The sequence below is a fragment of the Diceros bicornis genome, chromosome 35 (assembly GCF_020826845.1).
Source record: "Diceros bicornis minor isolate mBicDic1 chromosome 35, mDicBic1.mat.cur, whole genome shotgun sequence".
Taxonomy (NCBI): Eukaryota; Metazoa; Chordata; class Mammalia; order Perissodactyla; family Rhinocerotidae; genus Diceros; species Diceros bicornis.
In genome coordinates, this window is record NC_080774.1 from 11,047,173 (window position 1) to 11,059,837 (window position 12,665).

The following is a 12,665-nucleotide window of genomic DNA, read 5'->3' on the forward strand; positions in this document are numbered from 1 at the left end:
GCACCGTCCACTAGTAATTTTGCCAAATAAAAAAAAAAATGGCTATAAGTAACAAAAGGAATTGAGTTAGTAAATTCCAGAGAAAATGTGTAGGCCAGAGAGACTTCATAGGAAGAGAACAACAAAGTCAGGAGACACAAGGACAAAAATGTGGAAGGGTGGGCATTCTTACAACCCCAAAAAGGAAATGAGCCAATTCAGTGGAGTTAGCGGTCAAGATGCAAGGCCCGTAGTGCACCCCGGTTACCCTGGCAACAAGGTCCCCACATCCATCAAAGGAATTAAACAATGATTAGAAGCAGGGCTACACTTGGCAAGTGACCAATCACTTGGGGGAGTTTGGGAAGAATTTGAGTGGCAGACTGCGAATGAAGCCACCAGTGGGGAGAATTTGTGGATGAAAGGATTATCTGGAGCCTGCGTGCTGGAGGGCTTCAGCTGCTCTGACCTGAGGCTTCTCCAGCTGAGTCTGGTCAAATCTGAGCAGGTAAAATGTTATCACTCATTGGTTCTAGTTCTTGGCATCAGCGTCTGGGATGACCCTCCAACAAGGAAAAGGTGAAAAGCTCTACCTGTGGGAACTGGCCTGGATCCACCTGGAGTGGGGTGTAGACCTGTGTGAGCCAGCCTGGGTCCACCAGAGTGGGCTATAGACCTAGAGAGAAGAAGTTGGCACAGGAAGTAGGATGTGAGGATCCCAGTAACCCAACCCAACTGAGAGGTTCCATCCAAGCACCAATGGTGCCCCACATGCTCACCTTGGATGGGGTTCCTCAAAGAGGTGCTAAATCCAAGCCACGTTCCCTTTATTGTAGGGCCAGGCTGTGAACTGCAAAGGAGAACGTCTCGTGTTCTGAGGAACCAGGCTCCAGTGGACAGAGCAGGAAGTTATCACCAGGAGAAGCAGAAAGGCTCCGTTGTTGGGGGCTGGGAGGTCAGGAAAAGGGATCGTTCCCAAGGCTTGGCCATGGTGTGGCCAGAACAATGGGAGAATGAGATAGCCAGCAGGTGACCACCGTGAGCTCTGACAACAGGAGAGAAAATGCCAGTTAACCCACAGGAGGCCTGGGAGACAAGAAGGGGTGTGGCAGGCAGAATGTAGCCCCCAAAGATGTCCATGCCCTGATCCCCAGAACCTGTGGATATGTTACCTTACGTGGTAGAAGGGACTTTGTAGATGGGATTAAGTTAAGGATCTTGAGATGTGCCAGACAGCTCATCTCCTGGGTGTCTCTGGTGGGTCCAGGAGCCCTTAAAGCAGAGAGCCTTTCCCACCTCACGTTGGAGAGATTCAGCTGAGGAAGAGGCAGCAGAGGGACCCGAGCTGCTGCTGCTGGCTTGAAGATGCAGCGGGCCATGAGTCAGGGAGTGTGGGCGTCCTGGAGGAGCTGGAATGACCCCCAGCTGACAGCCGGCAAGGAACCAGGGACCTCAGTCCTACAGTCGCGTGGAACTGAACTCTCCAACAATCTGAGTGAGGCTGAAAGCGATTGTCACCCAGAGCCTTCAGTTAGGAATGCAGCGGGGCCAACACCTTGGTTTCAGCCTCGTGACACCCAGAGCAGAGAAACCAGCCAGGCCCACTGGGCCTCTGACCTTCAGAACCGTGAGATGATCAACTTGCACTGTGTTAAGCCACTAAATCTGCGGTGATTTGTTACAGCAGCGTCCGGCTCACAGGGGCGGGTGGCGATAAGCAGCTTGGGGACAGGGCCCATGGGGGAGTCAGCCTCCCCCACTCCAGGACCACAATCGCTCCGTGCCCGACCAGCCTGTGCCCAGGGAAGGCAATTCACATGTGAAAGGGGAAAGTCTGTTTTTCTCCTCTGACCTCAATGCTTCTGACACCAGATGTGGGGGGTGGTTCCCCACACCGCCCGATTCTCCGACCCCAGCTGGTTGTCCTACAGTTCAATGCAATTCTGATGCTATCTACCTGGAGTGAGTGTCAGACCCCACAGGGTAGGGGCTCAGATCCACAAGACCACCCCCACCTCCACTTCAGATGGCCAGTCGCAAATCCAGGCCTCCGGTCCTTCTAACCAACCAGTTACAAGTCGGGGGCTTCCCATGACCCCCTCCTTAGGTTAGGTAATTTGCTAGAGTGGCTCACAGAACTTAGGGAAACAGTTTACTTCCTAGACTATCAGTTTCTTGTAACAGGCTGTAACTCCGGAGCAGCGGTGAGGGCTCGCTTCCGGGCTTGCAGGTAGCTGCCTTCTCGCTGTATCTTCACATGAAGGAGAGAGAGAGAGAGCTCCTTGCTGTCCCTAAGTTCCCCACGCTTCCTCTATCCCCGCTGTTAAAGGGAAATACTGGTTTCCTAACAATTTCATGTGTAATCTTACTCTGAGCAGGTCAGCCCACTCGCATGGGGTGGTTTCGCGCCCGCAGTCAGTCCCCCGGGCCCGCCGAGTGTGCGGCTCCAGGGGCCCCAATCACACGGAGCCGTGTCTGTCCTGCTCACCCCTTCATCCTTCTTTCTCATTTCTCCTCCCCCATCCCCCTCCTTTCCTTTCTTGCTCCTGACCTTCTCTTCTACTCCCGCACTCTTTACGGCCCGCTCTTGCTGCCATCTTGTGGTATTCGAGAGAGTGAAATTAGCCTGAGCAGGAAGCATGAAAGTCCTAGAAGATGGTGAGGATGCTTAAAGCCACTGTAACGTGATTGGGGGAGGGAGGTTCATTTTGAATCATGATCCACGCGATAAGGCATCTTGAAGCAATTTGGTATTTCCACCTACTGTTCATTAACTCGTCACTATGAGCAGAGAAGGAAAAGACGACCAGTGGCTCTGAGACAACTTTTTTTCCTTTTAATTCGGCTTCCCAGAAGCCTAGGGACACTGGACAGACTCTACTGAATTAATCCACTGTGGTATTTCTGAAATCATTCTATGCTGTATATTAGAGAAACAGGTCTTTCCCATTGGCCTCAAATTTAACCATCAGGTATTCAAGTCTTCGAGTTCTGTAGGCATTCCCAGTTTTAAGAATCCCCTATTGGGGCTGGTCCTGTGGTGTAGTGGTTAAGTGCATGTGCTCTGCTGCTGGTGGCCCGGGATCGGATCCCGGTCGCCCACCGAGGCACCACTTGTCAGGCCATGCTGTGGTAGCATCCCATATAAAGTGGAGGAAGATGGGCACAGATGTTAGCCCAGGGCCAGTCTTTCTCAGCAAAAAGAGGAGGATTGGCATGGGTGTTAGCTCAGGGTTGATCTTCCTCACTAAAAAAAAAAACAATCCCCTATTAAAATGTTAATGCAAGAGATCCTCAAAAATAAATGGAACTGTGTTCATAGATTGGGAGATTTAATATTGTTGACAATACTATCCAAAGCGATATACAGATTCAATGCAATCTCTATCAAAATCCCAATGGTATTTTTTGCAGAAATGCAAAAATTCATCCTAAAATTCGTATGGAATTTCAAGGGACCCAGAATAGGCAAAACAATCTTTAAAAAGGAAAAAAAAAAAAAGGAAAACAAAGATGGAGAACTCACATTTCCCAATTTCAAAACTTGATACGAAGTTACAGTAATCAAAACGTGGTATTTGCATAAGAATAGACAGCTAGACCAATAAAATAGAGTTGAGAGCCAAGAAAGAAATGTTCACATCTACAGTCAACTGGTTTTCAACAAGAGTGCCAAGATCGGGGCCGGCCCCGTGGCTTAGCGGTTAAGTGCGCGCGCTCCGCTGCTGGCGGCCCGGGTTCGGATCCCAGGCGCGCACCGACGCACCACTTCTCCGGCCATGCTGAGGCCACGTCCCACATACAGCAACTAGAAGGATGTGCAGCTATGACATACAACTATCTACTGGGGCTTTGGGGAAAAAAAAAAACGATGAGGAGGATTGGCAATAGATGTTAGTTAGCTCAGAGCCTGTCTTCCTCACAAAAAAAAAAAAAAGAGCGCCAAGATCATTCAGTGGGGAAAAACTTGGTCTCTTCAACAAACAGTGCTGAGAAAACCAGAAATCCACATGTGAAGGATGAAGTCAGATGCTTACCTTACACCATACACAAAAATTAACTAAAAATGCATCAAAGACCTAAATTTTAAGAGCTAAAACTATAAAACTGTTAGAAGAAAACACAGGGGAAAATCTGCTTGACCTTGGATGTAGCTATGGTTTCTTAAATATGACACCAAAAGCACAGGCAACAAAAGAAAAAATAGATAAATTGGACTTCATTAAGATTAAAAACTTTTGTGCATCAAAGAATACTATCAAGAGAGTGAAAAGACAACCCATGGAATGGGAGAAAATATTTGCAAATCACATATCTGATAAGGGGTTAAAATCTAGAATATATAAAGTCCTACAACTCAACCACAAAAAGAAAAAACCCCAGTTTGAAAATGGGCAGTGGGGGCCGGCCTGGTGGCGCAAGCGGTTAAGTGCGCGTGCTCCGCTGTGGCAGCCCGGGGTTCGCCGCGTTGGATCCTGGGCGCACACCAATGCACTGCTTGGCAAGACATGCTGTGGTGGTGTCCCATATAAAGTGGAGGAAGGTGGGCACAGATGTTAGCCCAGGGCCAGTCTTCCTCAGCAAAAAAAGAGGAGGATTGGCATGGATTTTAGCACAGTACCGATTGCCTCACAAAAAAAAAAAAAAAAAAAATGGGCAATGGACTTGAATAGACATTTCTCCAAAGAAGATATACAAATGGCCAATAAGCACATGAAAAGATGCTTAACATCATTAGTCATTAGGGAAATGCAAATCAAAACCACAATGAGATACCACTTCACATCTATTAGGATGGCTATAATTAAAAAAAAAAAACGGAAAATAACAGTTGTTGGCGAGGATGTGAAGAAATTGGAACGCTTGTACATTGCTGAGATCACAAAATGGTGTAGCTGCTGTGAAAACAGTTTGGCAGCTCCTCAAAAAGTTACACATCGAATTTCCATATAACCCAGCAATTCTACTCCTAGGTATAGACCCAAAAGAATTAAAAACAGACACTCAAACAAATGCTTGAACAGGAGTGTTCATAGCAGCACTCTTCACAACAGCAAAAAGGTGGAAACAACCCCACTGTCCATCAACAGATAAGTGGATAAACAAATTGTGGTCTAGCCACACAATGGAACATAATTCAGCCATAAAAGGAATGAAATGCACGTCCTACATCATGGATGAACCTTGAAAACGTGATGCTAAGTGAAAGAAGCCAGACACAAGAGAACAAATATTATGTGATTTCACTCATATGAAACATCTAGATTAGGCAAATTCAGAGACAGAGAGTAGATTAGAGGTTACCAGGGCTGGGGAAGAAATAACAGAGAGTTATTGCTTACGGGGCACAGAGTTTGTGTCTGAGATGATGAAAAAGTTTTCGAGGGCCTGCCCCGTGGCTTAGTGGTTAAGTGTGCGCACTCCCCTGCTGGCAGCCCGGGTTCGGATCCTGGGTGCGCACTGACGCACCACTTCTCCGGCCACGCTGAGGCCGCGTCTCACATACAGCAACTAGAAGGCTATGCAACTATGACATACAACTATCTACTGGGGCTTTGGGGGAAATAAATAAATAAATAAAAATTATTAAAAAAAAAAGAAAGAAAAAGTTTTGGAAATAGATGCAGGTGATGGTTACACAGTATTGTGAATGTAATTAAGTATAACTGTACACTTAAAAACAGTTAAAATGGCAAAGCGTACATATATTTTACCACAATAGAAAAATAATAATCAAAAATAAATGGAACTGGGAAAAGACCAATGAACCTACTTAAAACAAGAACGAAAATCGTAATAATAAATGGGGACAAGAGGACAGGCTGGATTATGGAACTATCTTAAAAAATATAAATAAGAATTATGAAACAAAGCTTATTTTATATGACGTTTAACACGTCTTACATTATATTCCAATTAATTAATAACTCTCAAAATAGAGACAAGGGGCTGGCCCGGTGGCGCAAGTGGTTAAGTGCACGTGCTCCACTGTGGTGGCCCGGGGTTCGCCAGTTCGGATCCTGGGCGGCCACCGACGCACCGCTTGTCAAGCCATGCTGTGGCGGCGTCCCATATAAAGTAGAGGAAGATGGGCACGGATGTTAGCTCAGGGCTGATCTTCCTCACAAAAAAAAATATAGAGAGACAAAATCAGGTCTTTCTCTTTTCAATACAATGGTATCCTTCACTTTGAAACACGCAAGGCTGAGCACACACATACGTTGAAGTATTTAGGGAAGTTTGAATACAGACTAATTTCGTAATGGTCAGTTCATTAGGGAATGATTTTGCATCCTGAGGCCTTTTGCTTCCCAAAGATCATAAATATATGGGAAATCAAGGATACCCTGGATAGATGCCTTAGCACCAATGGGCAGTAGACAGGATTGGCTCCATAATTTGCGAAGACCAGTGCAAAATGAAAATGCAGCGCCCTTTCTACCAAAAGCATTAAGAGTTTCAAGACTGTGACATCAGAGCATTAGACCAAGTACACTGCTGAGTGAGGGGCCCGTGAAGCCGGCCCTGGCACAGCCGAGAGCTAGCGGGTGCCGGGCAGGAGCTGGGAATCTCGGAGTTCCCAGGAGGGATGTACAGAAGAGACAGAGGGAGGTGGAGGACCCCAAGGTGTCGGTGGGCTGAGTGTAGCTGAGACAGACATTGGCGCTGACTGACCCGGCAGCCATTCCCAATCCCTCCTCTCTTGCTGCTTTGTCACTGCTGAAAAATGGAGACTCTTGCAGTCTCCACGCTGACCAATGGGACTTAAGAAATCTGCTGGGGGCTTCAGAAACTTTTTCTTCTCCTGACAAAAGGGACAGCCTAGGTTGACCAGCACCACCCAGGTTTCCCCTGCTTTGCCTCGAACACTCTGTCAGGTCTGTAGCTGCAATAGCCATTTAGCAAAGGTAAGAGACACACATGAGACCCAAAAGCCAGCAGGCTGAGTATGACAGCGCGGAAGTAGAAGCAGGGTCCTCCAGGACGTACCAACCAGCGCCTGCCTCCCTCCAGACTTCTTGTCACTTGAGAAAATCTCCCCCGACCAAGCCAGGTACCCAACATCCTCTCCAGCCCCACAAATGCCTCCCCGGGGAGTCCTCCTGGAATCAAGCCTGTCTCCTCTCAGTGCTACAGCCACCAAAGCCACCCAGCTGTCCCCACCCCAACACCACTGTCCTCCTCCAGAGCCTGCACTCCACACCTCTCCCCAGCCGGAGCCCCCACCAGACCAAGTCCTGCTCAGGCTAAATGCTAGCTCATAACCTTCTCAAGGGCTCCTGGGAAATGCCGCCAGACCAAATACACTGACCCACACCCTCGCATTCTTCGTTCAGCCCCGGCCACACTGGGCTTAGCTCCATGCATCCTGTCTGGGAAGGAGAGGACAGAGCCGCTGACCATTACTGTGTCCTGTGTGCCTGGCACGGAGTTTTCCTTCATTGTCTCATCCAGTTCTTGCCTACGAGGTAGACACTTTCATCTCCATCTGACAGAGGGGGAAACTGAGGCTCAGAGCAGCTCTCTCGCCTGAGGTCGCTGCTCGGGTCTTGACCAAGAAGCACCCCCATGCTCTCACCGGGGACCCCCCAGGAGGAGACTCTGGACTCACGCTCAGCTGGGTGCCAGGGAGCGTCACTATCTTCCCTCGCCTTCACAGGGCTCCTGCCAGCAGCTGACGGCTCCAAGTCCTTCTTCCCCCTCCTGCTCTGCGTCCTGCAAGGCTCCCATGGTAAACAGCCCAGACAGGCCTGGTGCCGAGGCAGAAACTCCATTAGCAAAGCTTGTTCTAGGGGCACTGCCTGGCCCTGCTCTTTCAAAGCTGCTCTGAGTCAAAATGTCCCCGTTAACAGGCAACCCATGCCCCACTGCTCAGCTTGCTTTAGAAGCCACCTCGCTGCAATATAACAGCTGAGCGAACAGGGAGGGCAGGGGAGGGACCTGCTGCTGGCTCCAGTCTGGCCCAGGTGAGAGGACGTGATAGGAGCTGCCACTATGTTCTGAGCACTCACATCTCAGGCCAAGAAAAGGGGTAAGTGCCCTGTCGCCCTCAGTCCTCAAAACTGCCCTCTAGGTGGATACCATTGTTCCCACGTTACAAATAAGGAAACTGAGGCTCAGTGAAGTCACATCCCTGGCCCAAGGGCCTGCAGACAGTAAGTAGCCTGGTGGGATCCTACTCTGGGCCTCTCTGCCTCCAAATTCTAAGCTTTTAACTCCTTAGCTATAAGGACTCCTGAAAACCCGGCTTTGGGGGCTAGTTAACCATTGTGGATCCCGGCTTGCCCAGAGAGAAGCTTCCAATGGCCACGGGTATCAAAAACAAAAAGATCCTCCTTGAGTGATAAGAAACCTCCCGAATACTCCAGCTGAGTCCTGAACCAGGCTGCAGCCCCCCACCCCACCTGACCAGGTGATCCTCACTGCAGCTGTAATGATCTGACCTCCCAAAAAAGACCCTCACCCACGGGGGTCACCAGTCCCACCCAAGAGCCTGGCAAACTCATTAAGACCCCTCAGCTGCAGCTCCTCGGGGCCCCCACCGATTAACCCAGCCCTGGGACATTGGTTAAAATGAAGCTTCCAGTCTAATACTATCATGATTTCACAGCAGTGATGAGTAAAAGACATTTTTTGAGATAAGGAAATGTGATATGAAATGATCTACTCCTTCTCCTGACGCCACGGTGTCACACACTACAGTTACCACTGTGGTTTGTTGCCTGTGTTCACAGTGGAAGGAAATGCTACATTTCGGTTAAAGGTTGATGAGAACAAAGGTATAATTTTTTTCCATCCAAGTTCAAGGGGTCTGTGGACCCCAGGTTAAACACTCTGGTTTACAGGGTCTCCCGACCCACCAAATCCTCAAGAACTCACCCCACTCCCGCCCCATCCTTCTTTCTCCAGATTAAACCCAGATTCAGTTTCTCGCCCTGAATGTTGAAACCTGCACCTCCTACAAGGGTTATCCTCGGGCCACACCAGGATCATCATCTGCAAGTTCCTGTTCAAGTCTCCAGTGGGTGGACACCTCCTCCCTGAAGCCTCCCAGACCCCTCAGGTTGCATCAGGTGCCTCCTCTGTCCCTCCCCAAACCCCACCTTCCACCCCAGCACTGACCACCCCATCCCGGCACTGCGCCGGCCCAGTTCCAGCCAACGGACTGGGTGAAACTCACACATCACGTCCGAGCTGAGTCAGTTGACAGCTGGTGTTGGGAGATGGAGAGAGCTGTTGCATCTCTGTCTTCCCCGCCACACTGATCCTGGAGGCCACGTGCTCTAAATGGAGGAGAACTGCCTGCCCTCATGAGCCTCTAGGTGAGTGAGAAACCAGACTTGACCGTGTTAGCCACTGTGACTCCAGGCTTGTCTGTTATGGCAGCTGGTGTTAAATATCCTGACACATTCAGACCCCGAAGTTAGAAGGGAGGAATACAATTTGGTAGATGGTAAATGATGGAATGTCATGCTTTCAATAAAAAACAAAAGCTAGCTAACGTTTAATGAAGTTATTATGGACCAGAAATTATTCTAAGAACGCAACATTCATTAAATCACTTAATGCTCATACTCCATACCTATGCGACAGGTATCTATTATCATCATTCCCATTTTACAGATGAGAAAACAGAGGCACAGAAAAGTGAAGTAACTTGTCCAAGATCACACAGCGGGGAAGGGTTGAAGCCAGGATTTCAACTCTGACAGCCAGACTCCGGGGCCCACGTGGTCATTCCTTACCTAAAAATGGCAAGTGCAAGACCCACTGAAACGCTGCTGCAGAGGTGTGCACGGCACAGACGGGATCTGTCAGGGCCTGCAGCCACAGTCAAACTGTGGAAGGGAAGCGCAAAGGGGCAACGGAGGAGCTCAGAAGGTCTCAGTCACTCCTCAGCTGGGGAACTGTGACAGACTGAATAATGGCCCCCAAAGATGCCCTCGTCCTGATCCCCACAGCCTATAAGTACGTGACCTCACATGGCCAAAGGGACTCTGCAGATGTGATTAAATTAAGGATCTTGAGCTGGAGAGATTACCCCATTGACGTTAGCCCAATGTCATCACAGGGTCCTTAGGAGAGGGAGACAGGAGGTCAGAGTGAGGAAAGGTGATGCGACAATGGAAGCAAAGGGAAGATGCTACGCTGCCGGCTTTGAAGACAGAGGAAGGGGCCACAAGCCAAGGAATGCAGGTGACTTCTAGAAGCTGGAAAAGCCAAGGAAACAGATTCTGCCTTGAAGCCTCCAGAATGAACGCAGGCCTGCCGACACCCTGGTTTTAGGACTTCTGACCTCCAGAACTGTAAGAGAATAAATCTGTCTTGTTTGAAGCCACTACGTCTGTGGTCATCTGTAACAGCAGCAGGAAACTCACGCAGTGGTCTGGGGCAAGGCCCATTGACTTTGTGGGCCTCGGGGGCCTCATCTGCACAATGAGGAGAGTGATGCCTGTCTCCCTCGCCTGTGGGGAGACTCAAACAAGGTAATAAAGTGAAAAGGCTTGGAAAGTGTCCAATGAATTTCAGTCCATTTCAGCGTGTCCTTGACCCCTTTCTGGCTGTTATCTTTGGGGTCAAGTGCTCCTCCTCCTCCTCCTCTCCTTCCACCGCCCTCGGTGCTGGGGAATCTCGTGGTGTGTCCTCTGTGGTCTCCCCCTGCAGACTCAGCTTCTAGATGAACAGCAGATGACAGCCAGGGGTCAGTGGCCTGGCCAGAGCCCAGGCTGGGAGGCGAGGGACAGAAGCAGACTGCCACATTAGAGAAGACAGCAGCTCGTGGCGGCCACTTCCTCCTCTGCAGCTGGGCCGCCCTGTCTACCTGCCCAGCTGGGTTCCCCAGGTAGCCTGTTAACCATCAAGGGCACTGGGCAAGCCAGGAAAGCTAATCCCACGAAGGGACTCAAGCCAACTCTCTGCACACTTGCGTTTCTTTACGGGACTCCTGCCTCTACTGAGGTTCAGTCAACCACTTGTTTACTCCTCAGCATTTGAACAGCATGGAGCACAGGCCCACACTGTTTGCCTACCCGGAAGTCATTCCTCCCTTTTTCCTTGCTCCCCCAGATCCACCCAGGCCCAGGGGGTGAGTCCTGATTGGTCTAAGCCAATCCTGGCATCCCGTGCCCTTTGCCAGTGATGGGTCTAGAGGTGGATGTGTGACCCAGTTCTGGCCAATTAAACAAAAGAGAAGTCTGCTAAGATATTCTGGGAAGACTGTCTTCCTATTCAGAGAGAGATGGGCAAGGAAAATACCTTTTTTATCTTCTTTTTCCCCTCTGCTCTGGACACTGATGTCTGATTGTGATTTCTGGAGCTTCAGCAGCCATCTGGAGACCTTGAGGTGACAACACTAAGGCTGAAACATCAACGTGTCAAGGATGGGACAGCAGAAGAATGGGACAGCCTTGATAGTTGAGGTGTTCCCTTGAGTAGACTATGGTGCCCAGATGTTTGGTCAAATACCAGTCTAGATGTTGCTGTGAAGATATTTTTAGATGTGATTAGCATTAGTAGACTTTGAGTAAAGCAGATTACCCTCCATAATGAGGGTGGGCCTCATCCAATCAGTTGAAGGCCTTAAGAGAAAAAGACTGAGGTCCCCCAAAGAAAAAGGAATTCTATCTCCAGATTGCCTTCAGACTACAGCTGCAACAGCAACTCTTCCCTCAGTCTTTAGCCTGCCTTGCAGATTTTAGGTGTGCCAGCCTCCACAGTCACGTGAGCCAATTCCTTGAAATAAATAAACAAATAAATCTCTATACACACATACATCCTGTTAGTTCTGTTTCTCTGGAGAATCCTGACTAATACAATGGCTTCAATGGGACTGCTGACCTTAGAACTCCTTGTTACGTAAAGAACAAGTGTTCTCATGGTCTGAGCCACTCTGAGTTGGATTTCTGTTACTTGCAGCCCAGAGCATCCTAGTATCCTGGTTGGTGCACATTTTCTATCAATTCTATTGCTGCATGAAAAACTACCCCGAAACTAGGTGAGTTAAGGCAACAGCCGTTGATTATTTCTCATAAATCTATGGGTCAGCTCAGCAGTTCCGCTGATCGTGGCTGGGCTCACTCATGTATCTGCCTCAGTTGGTGGGTTGGCTGAGATGAATGGTCTAGAATCACCTCAATGCCCTACATGAGTCTGGGATGATGATGATGATGATGATGATGATGATGATGATGATTTTCTATCTATAGAGGACATTATTGCGACAGTTGGCAAAATCTGAATAAGGTCTGTAGATTAGATAATGTATTGTATCGATTTCCTGATTTTGATAATTGTGCTGTGGTTAGGTGGAAAAATTTCTTTGTATCGAGAAATACATATTGATATTGTAAAGGAATATCAAGTGTGCCACTTACTCTCAAATGTTTCAGAAAACAAACATATACATGTTTCAACTCACTCTCAACTGTTTCAGAAAAAAATAATAGAGGGATAAAGCAAATATGGTAAAATGTTATCATTTGAAAAATCTAAGTGAAGGGTATCCAAGAATTATTGCACTCTTTGCAACTTCCCTGTAAGCCCAAAATTAATTTAAAACAAAAAATTTAAACCAAAAACAAAGGTGGCAAGGCAGCCCCGTGGTGTAGTGGTTAAGTTCAGTGTGCTCTGTTTCAGCAGGCCAGGTTCGCAGGTTTGGATCCCAGGTGCAGACCTACACCACTCGT